Genomic DNA, 16,778 nt, shown 5'->3' on the forward strand with positions numbered 1-16,778 from the left:
TAATACAAAAATAAAATAAAATAAAATAAAATAAAATAAAATAAAATAAAATAAAATAAAATAAAATAAAATAAAATAAAATAAAATAAAATAAAATAAAATAAATCCAGTGATGACTGCAAGGGACACTACAGGTTCTCTCTTACTCCAGTGTAGCTTATTAAACAGTATGTGTTTGTGGAACTAGATGAAACCCCTGATAACTGAAAAAAAATGGAAAAGTTTATGTTCTCTAAGCCTGTTCTCTTCCCATCAATAAACATATTTTCACATTCAATTTCTCATTAGAGTTTCTAGCATCCTAGTGGAAATAAATGCCATAAGATTGTTTTTTCATGCTAAGCTAATATGCTGGTTTTGCAGACTGGAGAATGTTTTCTCAGCAGGGAAATAATAACTCTGAAAACAATGGATTTTTCTTAATGACATCTAAATTTTTATAAGACATCCAGGGCTTCAAGCCAAACCATCCACAGCATGAGTTTTCCTCTATTTCATCAGTGATTGTGTTGGTAACTATGCATTGGCAATGATCCTCATTTTACTTTTAGGTGTATAATTAGATACATCCAAAAGCTAGCACAGTCAGTGTGTTGAGATAAGCCCTTCCAGATATCTGTATAGAACCCAGAACCAAAATAAACCAGGTCCAAGAAATTCTCAAGGTTATGATACTCTCACAGATTACAGTGTAACATTGGCTACATCTCTGACATTTATTTTTTTTTTTCTGAAAATAATTAGTTTTGATGCCAGAATCACTTAACACACAATGGATATAAGGGGAAACAGCTGCATTTATTGTTATTGATTTGTCTTGATTTATCTCCTCCCCCTCCCAGTGTAGCCTTAATGAAATTTTAACCAAGTGCTAATGGTTAAGCTAACTAGCCAGGACATGGGGCTAACCTTATATTAGTCCCACCTGGGGTAATTACTTTCTTTTGGGGGGAGGATTTCAAGATCTTCAGCAACTGGGTTCAAAGATCTTTGTGGCCTGCATTGATAGTTCAGCCTGGGTTGCTGAAAAATTACCAATCTGGTGTAAATAGCCATGTTGTACCAACGTGTACTGCCAATGCTTGTCACCAGTACAGAAGACACAGGAGGCATGTGCTTGTTCAAATGGCATTTTTCAGGCAGCAAGGTGCTATGTGCTATGTTATTTGTTGTACTGTATATATTGTAAAGCCTAGCATGGATTGAGGCAGCATCAATACCTGCATTTCTTTCACTGAAGAAGCTATACTACACGCCAAATAACAAAACAGGTAAGAAAAATGCTGTCTTACTTTGACATTACTATTCTAGACCACACATAATGTATAATAAATAGGGACTTAAACTGTTTTATTCCTAGGTTTAATAAATGAGGGTAGTTTGAAATACTGTAATTAATATTTTCCTGTACAAAAACCACTTTGGATCTCAATTTCATCTCATCCTTTTAGCTTTAGGATGCTTCAATGCTATTAACTAAAATGAGGTAAGTCACATTAGGCAAATAGACCTCAGCAATTTTCAGTGGTGGGGGAAACTGGAAATTGGAGTTGTACTCCAATTCTGCAGCTGTACTTGCAGAACAGAAAAAGCAAATTGGATTTATTTCTAATGAGAAATAGACCATGGATGAAGTAAACTAGATTTTGTAATTCATACATGAATGAAGATGTGATGAGCCATGGTCAATTTTACCAGCGTTGAGTAAAATAAAAATGCAGTATAATAAAGCAAAGTATGTGATAGGTGGTGATTCCTACAGTGACAAAACTGAGACAGGATTGTTGGCAGAAGGAAAGGTTTTCTAGTGTATTGGGAAAAAATATGCTAGAATTAAATTGCTAGCATGTAAGTTCTTTGTGGAATTCTAATTATTTAAAGCTTCATAATTTTAAATAATACATATTGAGAATTTTAGATTTAATCAAAAAGTATTTTATTGGGAATATTTTCATTTATGCAATCATTGTCACTCATTATTGTTTAAAGTAATTAATTATTGTTTAATGTGATTATTTAACATAACATTTAATAGAAGTTACTGCCTGTATCTTCAATAAATTCCCTGAATCAATCTGGTTTTAATATTGCCAAACTACTGTAGATTTTTAACCTTGGAGTTTGACTGAGATAGTTGTTACAGTTTACCACAGAAGCAAGTATATCTAATGCCTCAAATGATGATGATCCACTACTGCAAAAACATTTTTCCATACGAAATAAGTACTATCACAGCTTGTTCTCTGAGGTCAGGAATGATTAGGGAATATCTTTGGAGAGTCTTTTTTGCCAGGATACTGGTAAAACTAATACAAATAGAGATTCTTATTTATTGAGTATTTACTGCATTGAATGTATATCCATTTTTATCTACTTTCACCTTCTTGAATAATTACAATAAATTAGAATAATACAGTTTTCCTTTGTACAAAAGAAAAAAAAAACTTTCTTCTGTTTTGCTGTTCTATACCCCTTTTCCAACAGAAACGAGGGAGACTGTAAGGGGACTTTTTTTTTCTTTTGTCTCTGTGAACCAGGTATTGTTTTTAACATATAGTTAAGCCTCACAGAGTTTCTGGAAGTATGAGGTTCCTGTTAAATGTGGAAAAGTGTATCCCCTTAGAAAACTTTCCAAAATGTCTTTAATGTGATGCGATGGGAACTTCTAACTGGTAAGAAGTTGAAGATTTTGAAATATTATGTACAACGTATGTCTCCATGAAACCAGTAATTTGACTGATGACCCATTTCATTTTACTTACGCGATTTTAAGTGTCTGGCATTGTCTAAATTGTTTTGGTGTCCTGATTTATGAATACAGCAAATAAGAATTTTTGAGACTATGGAATCTCTTACACCAACCATGCAGTAGCATAGTCAAAGGGAATATGCCTCTTAGAGTCAGCCTACAAAAATGTGCTGAATTTCATGCTACAACAGACTAGGACAGTGCATATGGTCAAAGTATCAGGTTTTGGCATGATAATAGTAATATCCATATTGAGAAGAACTTTCCAAGCTGTGCTTATTCAATTTCTTGCCCTTATCTGATCATTTCCTTAGTGCTAGCACTGAGATTAGGGTATCCTCAATTGTATTTCTGCCAAAGCAGAAATTTCACAAATGGGAGTAATTGTATAAAAAAACAGTAAATGTAATAAAAAAACAGTAAATCTGTCACAATGTTTACCTAGAAATTCCTTTCCTCTTTCTTATGCTCACAGTACAAAGCATAGAGTCAAAAACACAATGTATACAACAGAACAACAAATCATAGCATTATCAATAGAAAATACATCAAAAACATGGCACTGAGGGTTGCAAAGAATCCTATATACACAGCTTTAAGGAAGCAACATAACATGATTGCCTGTTTAGAAAAGTTCCTCTTTCTACTTCCTGCCTTTATGCAACCTGTAGATTTTCCCCAAATTACATGGATATTGATGTAACATTTGAATGCATTAGTCTCTCTGTATTGCTAAGTATGACCAATAGACCCCTGTGTTTTTTTTTGTTTGTTTGTTTTTTGTTGTTGTTGTTGTTTTGTTTGTTTTTACAGCTCATTATTTTACAGTGATGGTGTCTCTAAAATATATCCAGAGAGTTTTGGTCATATAAATCTCAAGTGTCAAGCAATGGGATGTGTTTTTCTAACAAAAAGCAAGTGTTGCATATCATGTAGCTTCTCCAAAAGCCTCTCTGGGGAAATTGTTACAAGCTTCAAGATCTTACATCTGAGCAATATTGCATTGTCAAAGAAGTCTGCTGTGAACTGTACCATTTCAAATTGTGGACAGTATGTCATACCAGTCCCTAAAGCATCTGCAATGCAGTATTCATCTTTAACAATTAAAAAATATTTTTGCATTTATCTTTTGGGGTTCCTCAAACTTAGAAATGAATAATCCTTATTATGTTTTCTTCAAAGATAGTCATCAATGTTCAAATTCTGCTTAATTAGTACTGATATTACTTTAAATGAGATACGTCATCTGTATAATAGAAAATAGTAAAGCTATGCAGCTTAAGTATTTCTGGGAAGGGGAACATTTCTCTGCATTAATCCTTCAAAATGCTTTTGAAGCACTACCACTTCAATCTTGCATAAAGATCTCTATGGGATGCCACTGATCATCCATGGACAGTGAGATATACAGGTTGCTGCTGTTTTTAATGTGCTGTTGACTGCTCTGTGCTCACTCTTCAAATAGCCTTCTGTGGACAGTATAGGAGAAAATGATGAGATTAGATCTATGTAAGACTCTAAAAACCAGAGTTTTGAGCAAGAACAGCTTCTGCTAAGCACTGTTTTCTCTGAAAAGGAACAAGATACAGTGGAGCAAATAATATGCCAATATTATGAATGAATCTGTTTGGAAGTCACACTTGTGTGTATGTGTGCTTATCTTTCACTTAAAAAAAAAAAAAAAAAAAAAGACACTTGCAGGAACAAAAGCCCTGGTTTGAACCTGGAAACTGAATGATTGGCATTTAATGCTTGAATTAATAAAGACATACCTCAGTGTGGACTGTTTGTGTATGTTTTTTTTTTTTTTAATGCTGCAAACTTTGAATTGATGCTCATGAGAAAGAACACTTACTTTTGTGCAATAAAGTGCTTCCTTATGTTTTCTAGCAGAGCATTATGGTTATGATCACTTCTAATCAAAGTCTAAGGATCAAACTTTCTTTTTCAATCTGTGTGTTGAAACTTTGTGTTAAAGATTCCTGCAGCAGTGATAGGAAGGTTCACTGATACAGTGAGAAACAGCATAAGAAAAAATACAAGATAATTTTCATTTCATTTTCATTGTAAGGTTTACAGATGTTTACATTTTCTCTCATAAACCTAAGAGAAGCTCCATATTTTCTCTGAATTTGGATTACTTTTATGTGACAGGAATTAAGTCTTTTTATTTGCTAGTTCAGAATAACTGCTAGTAAAATTAACTTTGAGATTGATTTGTGAAATAAACAAGTAGCATTTTTATCCCAGTGTGCTGTGGTCAAAGGAAATTTTACAGTCTCTTCAACAGATGTTACAGCCCATGACTGGATTTTTCTACAGTCATTGCCCCTTTATGAATTTGTAGAAATTCAAGCTTGGTAAGGTCCACCATGGTGCCTGCAAGCACCTCAGCTACACATGGACCTTCTCAGCCCAGTTAGGTGGAGGGAAAAGGGACTGGAGAAGCCAGCAAGGTGTTGAGCTTCTTATTAACTTTCAGTAACTTGTTCCTCATTAACTTTCCACATCAATACAATTGCATGTCAGCTAGCTTTTATATCTCTCAAACTGAAATGTCCATGAAACACCGTATTAGAACAATATGGAGAATACATCAATATATAAATACTGCCTTTCTTCAGGAGGGTATCAGCTGGTGCAAAATTTAGACATGTTCACTAAATGGAGATCAGAAAATGAAATGTTCTGTCTGTGAAAAAAATTTAAATCAGAACAAGAACTGTAATTGGTGAACTTGTGTTCTGAACATGCTTCAGACAGGGTTGTACCATCTGGAATTATTAACAATTTGATTAAATGCCAAATTTTTAGTTTTGAATTCACTGATATTACTGGAATCTGTTCTGTTATTTATTTTGAATTCATGACTAACATCACAATCTACTTTTTATGGAACAAAAATAAAATTTTGCCTGACAAAAGCACCTAGCTATTCCTATTTTTTTATCACAATTTATAATTAGGAGGCATCTAAGAATACCTAGCTGAGTAATCACTGCATTATCTAAACAAACCCATTGCAATATGATAAAAGTTCTGTTAATACTATTCCTTCATCCAATACTGGTTAGCTTCATGAAGGACACCAGCCCCCTAAAACAAGTTTCATTGATCTTAAATACAAATCACAGAGTGATTTTACTATATGGCATAATAACAGATGACAAAGAAGAAATTGAGTGCAGAAAAGATTACATGCATGTGACAAAGAAGTAATTAAAATGAAGAACATGCTGTTTATTTGCGTGAGTAATTGTCTTTCAAGGACCTTTATATTTTCCTGTTTCTTTAACTATTGTAGGTTATCTTGCTGTAACCTTGGTAAGTTACTAAGAGTAAGTACAATAGCACTGGGTTTTTAAAAAAAAATAAGAGAGAAACATTCAATATAGTTGCAAAAATATCTGCTTTCCCTGGGGGGGGAAGCAAGCAGGGGCTGTGACAAACTGAAGGGGGGGGGGAACACAGTTATTCTCTACTTCCCGTCAACAAGCCATGTTTGTGTGCACCCTGGGCAGCAGGGTATCAGTATATGTAGCAGTTATTTAGGAGGACAGATGTATTCATAGTAAGAAGTCCTCTCCTTCCCATTTTCCAGCTTTTGTTGCTGCGGACAACAATTTTCCAGCTTTGTTGATGGGACATCCTTTTGGTGGGTTTGGGTCAGCTGCCCTGGGGATGTCCTCTCCACACCTCTTGCCCACCCCCAGCCTGCTGGCTTTGGGGAGTTTGGAGGGAGTCTTGGTGCTGTGCCAGCTCTGTGCAGCAATAGCCATAACATTGGTGTGATATCAGGGCCCTTCTAGCTACAGTGCACTGTATGGGCTGCTGCTGGGAAAGGTAACTCCATCCCAGCCAGACCCAGTTTTCACTCTTGTAGTGAGCTCATCCAAGCACAATGACATTTCTATCTCATTGCTGGAGAGAAAAGATATAAACATCAGTATTGCTAAGTTAAGGTACTCTTTTGATTTCTAGAGAATGGATAGATGAGAAATTTGATCAGAAGCCCCAGCTGTCTCAGTGAGGAAGACATAGGTTGAAGAACAAGGAAGCAAGTCTGACGAAACTTACAAACTTGCAGAATATGCTGTCCAAAATTTCTCTTTATTTTCCTCATCAATTCATCTGCAGCTGAAACTGTCCTCTATTTTGGCGCACGCACACAAAAAAGTTACCTAAGAAGCCTAAAGAGCAGGGACACAAAGCTGTCTTACTTTTGTATGTGTATGCACGTAGCCGTTTTGTGTATGCGTGATTTCAGCTTTGTGGAAATAAGGAAATCATTTCCAATAGGCAGAATTCCCAGATGAACAGAAAAACGAACGAGCATCTCTGGATTGTATTTCCTTTGAATATATTGAGTTACTTGAGAAAGAAAATTCAGTTAAAGAAATTATAGGCATCTCTTACTTTTACAAAAGACAGCCATGATTTTTTAAAGTTCAAGTGCCACTCTCTGGCCACAAGATGAAGGATATCTTTCTCACTGATGGGATTAAGCAATAATTACTTATCAAGGAGCTCATCACAGGTGTGAAATCAGATGACAAGTCTTCTAATAATCTTGTTGAACTGTGTTTCTCTACTCATTTTTTTTTTAACTATAAAACTCTGCTCTTCCTTCTTCCTCACTTTCTTGAAGAAAAAAGAAAAAAAGCTTTCTTGAAAAAAAAGCAGACTAGTTTCTAATATCTAACAAACTATGATCTTGAATAGGGGCAGCACACATTGGACAGCAAAGTACACGTTGCTTCTGAGTGGAAGCTTCTAGTGAAGTTATGGTACTTTTCCCATACTGTCTCAATTGTTTCTGATGGAAGTACACGAAGTACACCAGATTATAGCAAACAGAATCTGAAGATAAAAGAGAAGGCCCAAAAGCACAAACAACATCCTGACTGTAGAGACTTGCTACATGAGGATAAATCCATTCAATTGTAACTTTTGCTAGCATATGACTTTCCTCTTTTTTTTTCTTTTTTGCTTTATCCATAAATCAATCAATACTTTTCTATTTTTTTCTGAATTGATCTTGAACAGCAAAAGCAAAATAAGTCTATTGCATACCTCAAAAATGCAAAAAAAACAGATATTAAATACTAACAAATTGAATTTTTGACTTCTTTGGTTTAATTAATCTAAACAATAAGAGAAATAAGTTTATTAAGACACAACTTTTCCTGAATTAAACTGAATGATTTTTTTTTTGTGAGAGGCATCCACTAATTATCACTAAAATACAACATGAAGATATAGTACTTTTTTTTTTTATTTATTTCAAGAAAAATGCTTTGTGCTTTAGAGAGCCAGATTGTGATGGAAATTAACCTTCTGAGTAGGAATAGAAAGCCATTTCTGAAATTGAATTGATTTTTATTGTTGGCTAAGATGCATATATGTCTCTCAGGGAAATTATGCACAGAAATAAAGCTAAACACACTATGCAGCACACATCTAGTATATCTGACTCTTAGGCAATGCCAAGCCAATCATGTCTATGTTAATAAATTGCTCTGAGAGTCAGAGCATTGCTACCATATCTGACTTACCATGTATATATAAGCATATCGGGCAGAGACTTCCTGTGAAGTAGCCATTGCTTCAGGACTTCTGGTTGTTAGGAAGTCTCAGTGGAACTGGGCACTCAGAACTGCCACTCTGAGAAAGAACACAAAAACATCTGTATTTGTTTAGACCTAAGACTCATATAGATGAATATCCTGTCTGCAGGAATGGATGATGGTGACTGTCTAAAGGAAAAACATAATTAACAAAGCTAGCATAGGTGTTTTTAGCTTGCAGCAATCTGTAGCTCAGGAAATTTCTGAAGCAATGATATTATTTTTCCAATTAATAAAATCTGGTATCCAGGGAAAAAAAATGTGGAAAGGAGCTCCAAAGCGCACTTATGTGTGTTGTGTAAAAAAAAAATAAAATATATCTGTCTTTTTTTCCATTTTGACTTGCCTCAAGCAGGTTTTAATATTTTAATGTCATTATTTTAATGCGTCTTGTCATTGTAAAGTGTTGTTTCTTATTCATATCACTCATAAGCTTCCCTGACAGTACATTTTGGTTGTCTTTTTTGCAGGCTGGAGAAAGCTGTCTTTTTTGTACAGAACCTTTTCCACATTTGTTCCAGCTCTACTTGATCCTCTCTGAGATGAGGGATTGCATTGAGTATTCCAGATGTACAGGCAGAGTGGATTTTTTCTGTGGCACAATATTCCTTCTGTTTTGTTCCCTGTTTCATCCCCTCCCCTCCAAAGGGAGACTGGATATTGACACTGTTGATCCTATTTGCACTGTACCTCTCCCTTCACCTGGTCAAAACTGAGGTAATTTATGTAAACAATGGCCGCTTAGTGCTACATGAATGACTTTTATCCTTTCACATAGTCTGTTTTACTTTCTTCTGGAGGCAGTGCAGTGGTATTACTTTTTATCTTACTGCACAGTTCATAAAACAAAAATAAATTTTCTCTTTTGTGATGCACAAAGTGGATGTTTTTTCAGTCCATCTGGACCAAACACGAGTCACATGATTGTCTGAGATTGCAGGAGACCTGGAATTGATGAGCCAGGTCTCTTCTGGGTCTGTGCTCCTTGGTTCCCAAAGAGCTTTGTATCTACAACAACAAATTACTACTATCAAAAGGAGATGGGATTAGATCAAATGAACAAGAAAAGACAGGAACATAGTATGACAGGAGAGCAGAGGGTATATAAAATTCCTGGCACTGCAGACAGGGGGACAGAATGAAAAACAAATTCCCTAGATAGGTAACCAAGAATAAGGAGGCAAAGCAGAGGGAGAAATTTTATGACATCCCTAGAGGCTAATGAAGGTGCAAGTATGTCATGAAGGTAGCTAAATTATTTAGATGTGTTTCTGGAAAGAAATGGAGATGTGTAACTCACTGTTGCAAATTTCATGGGGAAACAAACTATATGGACCCTTAATTAAAAGTGACACAAACATTCAAAATCACAATGTGTACACAGACTTCCCTCTAGCTACTTTTAAATGACTGATATGGAATATTATTTCATCCAGTAGAATGAATAACCTGTGTAATATGCTCATCTAATTTTTCTTTCTGCTTTCTTTAGATTGCTGTGGTACATTGAGTACAACTTGTGTATCTAATGTGAAATGTGCTTGCTTGCTCTCTGACTCTATTATGTCTGAAAAGTCATTGAGTAAGTGCTCTGAATTGTGATTGTTTCCAGTATGTTTTACTGGTGGTGTTATCGGAAGGCAACTCTGTCTACAAGATTTTCAGTTTTATCTGAAAACATTGAGCTCAGAGGCATCAAATATGAATGAATGAATTCCATATTTCTTCAGGTGGCTTTCCAAACAGACTGCTTTTAGCAGACACAAGGCCTATTGGGGAGGCTGACTTCACTTGTAGCTCTTTTATTTGGAAGAGCATTATGCAGATCTTACCTATCACTGAGAAGTCAGTGATGAGATTTGAGCATTAAGGCAATGTGCTTTCAGCTTTTTTTTTATTTTTTGCTAGGCAGAAGGATTTTTGTTTTCTGAGATTTTTTTTTTCCTCTAAAGTTTTGTTTGTTTTGTAGCTACAGAGAATTACAATAGGAGGGCCGAAGGTCAAAAGTACACTGGTTCTCTGTAGTTAATTCTGAATGCAATGGAAACACAATCATGTTCCAGCCAAACAGATAGAGAAATCAGTATATTTTGTGGAAGGAGTACCTAAGTACCAAAAGAAATGTGAAGAACAAATGGAAATATAATTTATAAGGATGTAATGCTTTCTCAAAAAGCATTCAACAGTAAGTCTAAATTGGCAACTTTCTCACCTGCAGGTTTCCTGGACTTTCTTGTTATCTTACATTATACTGCTTTCTTCAGATATTTCAAAGATGTGTCTTTTATGCTTTTCCTTACAAAACAGGTTTTGTCTCAAAGGGAATTTTTAGAATTTGTTATAGTCCTTTTGTTCTTCTGTTTTTTAACAGTGGTCCATTGGAGAGGAAAAAAAAAAAAAAAAAAAAAGGAAAGAAACAGGCTAGTCCTTCATAAATAGGAGGAAGTACAAATTTCAGTGCTAGGAACTTGGATATGGTTCCTTAACTCTTAAATACCCTGGGTCTTGACAGAAGATTATTAGCTATGTAATTGTCTTGGTTTTAGCTGGGATAGAGTTAATGTTCTTAATAGTGGCTGGTATGGTGCTGTTTTGGATTTAGGATGAAAATAATATTGATAGCACACTGATGTTTGAGCTGTTGCAGAGCAGTGCTGGCCCAGAAGCGAGGCCTTCCTAGCTCCTTGTGCTGCCCTGCCCTGCCAGCGAGGGGTTGGGGGTGCCCCAGGAGCTGGAGGGGACCCAGCCTGGACAGCTGGCCCAGGCTGCCCAAAGGGATATCCCACACTGCCTGGCCTCACACTCAGCAATAAAAATGGGGCATTTGGCCAGGGTGGCTGCCGATGTTTGGGGACTGGCTGGTCATCAGTTGGCTGGTGGTGAGCAATTGCATTGTGTACCACTTGTTTCTTTTATTCTTTTATTATTCCTTTTCCCTTTCTTACTAAACTGTCCTTATTTCAACCCAAAAGTTCTTGCACTTTTACCTTTTTCTAACTCTTTTCCCTATCCATCTGGGTCAGGGGGAACGAGCACAAAGCTGTATGGTGTAACCCAGCAGGCAGCCAAGCACCATAACAGTAATCAAAATCTGTAAACAGATATATAACATCCCCATAATATATCCCCATAATAGCATGTCTTTCAGATTAATTAAAGCAGGAAATACATTTCAGTCACCGGTCAATGAACAAGCAAGTATCTTGTAGGGATGTGTGCTTTTCTTCTAGTTTCCTTTGTGACATGGCAATTTACAGAAACATGAGAAAAACATGCTGAGATTGCTTTGCCAAAGCTGGAATAAATCTAAGATACAATATTATAGCAGGATTATCGGAGTGTTGGTACTTCTACAATGACCATCATTATGATTACTATTGTACTATGCCTCCACAGAAGTCAGTATTGAGGTATGAGCAAACACATTTAAATGCTTATTTGATTGTGTTTATTTACATATAACTTTGACAGGAGAAAAAAACTATCTACTAAATCCACATCCTGCATCAATATACTCTGAGGAAAAGGCTGACCGTGATTTTTCCTTACTGGAAGAAGCCAAGTAGGAGGACTGGTTACTAAAGCCTCTGTCACTCAGGTGGCGACCCACAATTTCAGAACAAACTAAATCCAGCACAGAGTGGTACTGGCAACTAATGTCACAATCTTGCCTTTGGCTCCTTCTTACCTGCTCACTGCGCATCCTGCGGCCCCTTTACACTGGCCCTAGCATTTGTAGAGCTACAGTGAAATGTGGCATCTGGGACTGTAGTGGCTGAAACTAACCTGGGGGTGCCTGTTTTAATTTTTACTGGATCACTTCCCTACCCCCACTCACTCATGTCTGTGTGAACATCAGTGCTGGCACAAGGAATAGGACAGAAAATGAAAACTGGGGGAAGAGCAAAACCATCTATTTTGTTGGCAGTGCCAGTTTATGCTGAATTAAAATTATGAAACTGCAATGTAAGAAACACTACCTGAGATGTCAAGTGTGCAGAAATCTACCTCAAATCATCTGAACACAGAGAGAAACATCTTTTAGATTCAGTGATTACATAAGTGGATTAAAAATTACATTCTTTAATTTCTTCACGGATTTCATGCCTAATGTCTGTCATATATTGACACTTTAATGAGTGCCTGTCTACCCAAAACACTGTTGCAAGCACTGAAAGAATACTAGGCTGTGCAGCCAAAATGTGATGGATTGATTGAGAACATGCATCAGGACAGAAAAAAAAGGTCTTCCAGGTTCCAGAGACAGTCAGTAAAATGCTCTGATAACCACAGAGTCTTCACAGAAGACTGTGGGAGACATGCCGGAACCACAGGAAACTACAATAGTCAGATAAACAAGCAGGTTACTGAAACATTTTCTTTCTCTGAGGTGATTCTCTGAGGTGAGCCATGTTCAATTTTACAAAGCATACTACTCTCTCCAAATATGACTCCCTATGAAGATTTCAGCTATGCAGATGTTTTAAATATCTGAGCTATTTATACATAACAGAATAAATCACATTTATAGATGTAGCTTGGATGCAGTTGGTTGGCAACTAATGAAACTATGCTTATGTTGATATAATTTCAAATATTGGGCTGAAATCGTAACTAGAAAAACAATCTAATATGTTCTAATAAAAGTTGATAAATGAATTGCACAAACTCTTAGAGTAACTGGAGGTGAACTAGTCAGCCCATCAGTGAACGGTTTTGAATTGTTATTGATGAAATTGACTGGGCAGCTCAATTATCAGAGAAATACTGGCTACATTTGGAAGGAGAAATTAAGAGGAAAATGGGACTGTAAGATGAAGTTGTGTATTTTTCCATATTTAAAATATATTTTTGGGGGGAAAGTCTTCTATACTAAGCATATACTTATATATATACTTACATATTGTTTCTTTTCATCTAGTTATAGCCTGCCCAACTCTTTATACACAGAATGAAAAAGGAGTGTGTACCAACTGTACATAATTTGAAGCTTTGAAGTGAGTAAAACATTCTGTACTGTAACTATTTTAATCTTGTTTCAGAACAAGATATCTCACCTGTGTAAGCTACAATATTGATTCATCTGGTTGCAATGAAATGTGACTAGCAACAATGATACAGAAAGTTCTGTTGATGATCTGATTTCTGCTCCTGATCAGGAATACTTTCATCTCCCTTGCAGTTTAGCTGATAAGTGGAAAAAAGGCTCTGAAATAGCAACAATATTTTCAAAATTGTTGAAATTATAAGCCTGTATTTTCCCCTTAAAACTGGACTATATAAGGAACAACATGAATTCTTAATGCTATGGAGGCATCAGTCTTTGCCACCAGAGACAATGAATATCCCACTTAACGTATGAGCCTTCAAGCAGCCTTGGACAAAATCCTCCCTGCAAATTGGTGTACAAGCGTACTAATATAGATGTATTACCAAGATCGTCTAATACAAGGGAAGTGCCAGCAACTGTTACATCTTTCTGACCTTCTCTAGTAAGAGATTTAGTAAGTCAGTCTTCCTATTGTTCGCTCTGAAATAGGTGGAGTTCATGTGCTGCTTAAGGGTACCTTTTGTAACAGCAAAGATTAGTTTTCTGAGTTTTCTTTCTTCACTTTTTTTTTTTTTTTTTTTTTTTTTCTAAGAGTCTGCAAACAGAACTCAAAGTTTTAAAATGACTTTTTCACTTCCCTTGAGTAATTATTCTCAGATGTCAGAGTGACAATTCAGATGTTAGCACTCTAAAGTGCTGGTCATTTTACAAGACATTCAGCTCATGTACTTATCTATTTTTGTAGGTCTAAATGAAAGCAATTTGAGGGACTACAAGGAAAAAAAAAGTCTTTCCTTTATCAATTTAAAAACTGAAGTATTATGAGGAGTGGTGTGAAGTGCCATCCTTTTACTCTGGACCACTTGGGGAAAGTCTAAGTAGAAACTAGAAGCATGGCAAAGACACATAGGGATGTGGGTTTTTGATGTCACTGTGCTGGCAAAAAGCCCTACTGTAACTTCAGCTTTGTGTGTTTCAAGTGCTTTTTCCAGTATCGTTCCAGTACTCATCAAATTCATAAATGCTCACTCTATCTTTTCTCCTTTTATTTATAGGAGAAGGACTGGTGCTGACCTGAGGACTTGACAAGCTTCATAACTATACCCACATCATGTGAAAGAGCAGTAAATGCTGTTCTGAACAGTTCTAATGAAAGGCTCAAGTCGTTTTAGTTCTTCAGTTAATTACTTGTGAACCAAAGCATTTTCTGTGATGTGATTTGGTTCTTCAGTGTAAGTTTTTGTCCTGAATCAACACTAGCAGAATTCTAGACATCACTTGACCCAAATCAGAGAAGAGACATCTTCAGATCTTCTGAAGGGTTTCTCTGATCCACCACAGGATATTAGAAGACAAAAGCTTTTTTATTAATCTATTCATACGATACCTCTGAATGTGTAAACAGGTTTCCTAGAACTGGTATCATTTCATGCTTCTTGGAGACCTTATTTAGAGCTGTGAGGAGCAATTTGTCACTGTGAACTGACTGCAGTTTCAGATAACAATGCTACAGTTGCTGAGAGGTAAATTGGGCAGTGAGAAGAAATGGAAGAGTATATGGCAGCTGAAACCAGTCACTTTACCATTCTGTTTTCATACACCTTCAAAAACAGTATTTCCAGGGCATTCTTTTTTCTTGCTTTGTATGTTGTCAAAAATTCTTAAGTTACACAAAAATCTCAAGGAAGATCTAAGTAGCTGATTATGGCGATGAAGCGCTGAAATTGGTTACACACAAAATGCTGCCAAACTACCTAAATAGACTAACCTAAAAGTTAAGAAATGTCTTCAGAAGTATATTTTCAAATTTATTGTGCTCTTTCTGTTAATTAAAATACTCTTCTTATTCTACATATAATCTATCATATCACTGTGTATTGTCAACTAGAATAAAAAAGCATAAAAAATATAAATGCTAAATGTCACAACAGTATTGGGTTTCATATTTCAAATATACTAGGAAACTTGTCTTCCTTTCTTATTCTTTTTTTTTTTTTTCTCCACTTAAGATACAATAAGCACTGTAAGAAATCTCCAAGCAACTTTCAATCTTCAAGTTCAGGAGAGATAACAGGATTAAGCAACATTTTGTAACAGATTCCTCAAGGAAATTTAATAAAACATTTTAATAATAATTTCAATGGTGTCATTTTAGCTTTAAAAGTATGATGAAACAATTACACATGTGTCTTAGTAGCAGGAATAGATAAAATAAATGCAGAACACAACACCTCCAGAGAGCTTCATCAAAGAAACTGCAGGCAGAAAACAGGCCAGCAATCACTTGCAGCCCTCTTTCAACAGATGACATTGGGTTCCAATCCTAGCAGTAATGTTTCTTAAGTGTTTAAGTCTTGAAAACAAGTGCTTTCACAGTTACAGCTACTGCAATTAGAGTGTTCATCTATGAAATGATTCTTTTCGTAGAACATCTTCATGTTGGTGTTTCTGCTTTTCAAATTATTTGAAATGCCTTGGTTGAATGGATGATGATGTTTATTATGCATCATGCTTTTCACTACCCTCATTCTAAGAGAAGTGCTATCTTATATGCTGGAGGCTAAGTTGCAGTGTTCAGATGAAATAAAGTCTCTTCTTGTTTGGAAGATGCTGGGAGTTCTGCACAAATATGAAGGGAACTGTCAAAACACAATCTACTTGCCAGAGTACAACTACAAAACACTTAACTAAAATACTTTAGAAAGCAGGAAAGATGTGATTTGTGAGACAGTCAAATGATTCTACTTACATAAGTGCAAGATAGACTTGAATGTACTTTTGCATTGATAAGAGGTTTATATTTAGCAAATAAAATTAATTTTCATTTCCTTGTTATTCAACTAGTTCAATCTGATATTGACATCAATTATTTTACCTTTTGCTAGGAAGTGATTTGACCACACGGATCAACTTCTTCACAGAAACTCACAAACCTTGTATTATGATCTATTTCAGGTAAATCTCAAGTCCCAAATCTGAAAAGCTAATAAAGTAACAACAAAGACCACTTTAATAATAACCCCTCCTTGCTTAAGTTTAAAATTAAATATTTACCAGATATACTTCAATTGCATATATATACATAATTTTAGTTGCTTTATTAGGGATGAAAACGTATTTGTCACTGAGATTCAATATAAACCAATTTTATGAATTTTCAATATTTAATCCCTGTGCAACTCACATCTAAATGTTTTATGAATTGTACAAATTCCCCAAATTCCTGTTTGTTAAAGGGCTTACAGCATAAGGCAGTAATATTTAGACCATGTGCCTTACATACCCTAACCTCAGAAACTCAATGTAGTCCCTGGAGAAAAGCAGATTCCTTTTTTTTTTTTTTTCCTTTGGC

At 35.6% G+C, this 16,778-nt stretch overlaps 1 long non-coding RNA gene across 1 annotated transcript; it reads left to right on the forward strand.

Moving 5' to 3' along the window:
- The first annotated feature begins 964 nt into the window (after window positions 1–964).
- On the forward strand, window positions 965–15,502 carry LOC106016052 (uncharacterized). Its single transcript, XR_001188473.5, has 3 exons — window positions 965–1,271; window positions 13,298–13,373; window positions 14,482–15,502. It is a non-coding gene; the product is annotated as an uncharacterized lncRNA (long non-coding RNA).
- Window positions 15,503–16,778: the final 1,276 nt, after the last annotated feature.

This window comes from Anas platyrhynchos, chromosome 4 (assembly GCF_047663525.1).
Source record: "Anas platyrhynchos isolate ZD024472 breed Pekin duck chromosome 4, IASCAAS_PekinDuck_T2T, whole genome shotgun sequence".
In the NCBI taxonomy this organism is placed as follows: domain Eukaryota; kingdom Metazoa; phylum Chordata; class Aves; order Anseriformes; family Anatidae; genus Anas; species Anas platyrhynchos.